Source organism: Oncorhynchus keta, unplaced genomic scaffold (assembly GCF_023373465.1).
Source record: "Oncorhynchus keta strain PuntledgeMale-10-30-2019 unplaced genomic scaffold, Oket_V2 Un_contig_823_pilon_pilon, whole genome shotgun sequence".
In the NCBI taxonomy this organism is placed as follows: Eukaryota; Metazoa; Chordata; class Actinopteri; order Salmoniformes; family Salmonidae; genus Oncorhynchus; species Oncorhynchus keta.
Window position 1 is genome coordinate 33,462 of NW_026289938.1, and position 1,539 is coordinate 35,000.

Below are 1,539 nucleotides of genomic sequence, written 5' to 3' on the forward strand. Positions count from 1 at the left end.
GCTGTATCGGTATCCCCATTACATACAGCGCCTTGCAAAAGTATTCATCCTCTTCTCGTTTTTCATGTTCTGTTGCATTACAACCTGTAATATAAATAGATTTTTGGGGGATTTCATGTAATTGACAAACACAAAATATGTGGTGTGTGCATATGCTTTCACCCCCTTTGCTATGAAGCCCCTAAATAAGATCTGGTGCAACCAATTACCTTCAGAAGTCACATTATTAGTTAAATAAAGTCCACCTGTGCGCAATCTAAGTGTCACATGATCTGTCACATGATCTAATTATATATACACACACCTGTTCTTAAAGGCCCCAGAGTCTGCAACAGCACCATGAAGAACAAGGAGCTCTCCAAACAGGTCAGGGACAAAGTTGTGAAGAATTACAGAGCAGGGTTGGGTTATAAAAAAAAATATACGAAACTTTGAACATCCCGTGGAGCACCATTTAAATCTATTATTAAAAAATGGAAAGAATATGGGCCGCACACCAAAACTCACGGACCAGGCCAGGAGGGCATTAATCAGAGAGGCCAAAGAGAGAGCAAAGACAACCCTGGAGGAGCTGCAAAGCTCCACAGTGGAGATTGGAGTATCTGTCAATAGGACCACTTGAAGCTGTACACTCCACAGAGCTGGGCCTTATGGAGGAGTGGCCAGAAAAAAATAAATTGCTTAAAGACAAAAACAAGCAACGTTTGGTGTTCGCCAAAAGGCATGTCCCTAAATATATGGAAGAAGGTACTCTAGTCAGATGAGACTAAAATGGTGAGTTTGGCCATCAAGGAAATGCTATGTCTGGCGTAAACCCAACACCTCTCATCACCCTGTGACACCATCCCAGGGTGATGTTTTTCATTGGCAGGGACTGGGATACTGGTCAGAATGGAAGGAATACTGGATGGCACTAAATACAGGGAAATTCTTGAGGGAAACCTGTTTCAGTCTTCCAGAGAATTGAGACGGGGACGGGGGTTCGCCTTCCAGCAGGACAATGACCCTAAGCATACTGCTAAAGCAACACTTGAGTGGTTTAAGGGGAAACATTTAAATGTCTTGGAATGGCCTATTCAAAGCCTCATACCACAATCCAATTCAGCATTTGTCGCATGAATTAAAGATTGCTGTACACCAGCAGAACCCATTCAACTTGAAGGAGCTGGAGCAGTTTTTCCTTGAATAATGGGCAAAAATCCCAGTGGCTAGATGTGCCAATGTGACAGAGATATACCTCTTGAGACATGCAGCTGTAATTGCTGCAAAAGGTTTCTCTACAAAGTATTGACTTTGGGGGGTGAATAGTTATGCACGCTCAAGTTATTTCTTGTTTGTTTCACAAGAAAAAACATTTTGCCTCTTCAAAGTGGTATTCATGTTGGGTAAATCAAATGAAACAAACCCCCTGCAAAAAAAAATCTATTTTAATTCCAGGTTGTAAGGCAACAAAATATAAAAAAATGCCAAGGGGGGTGAATACTTTCGCATGCCTCTGTAAGATTCTCTCTCTCTCTCTCAGCAGTACACATACTCTCA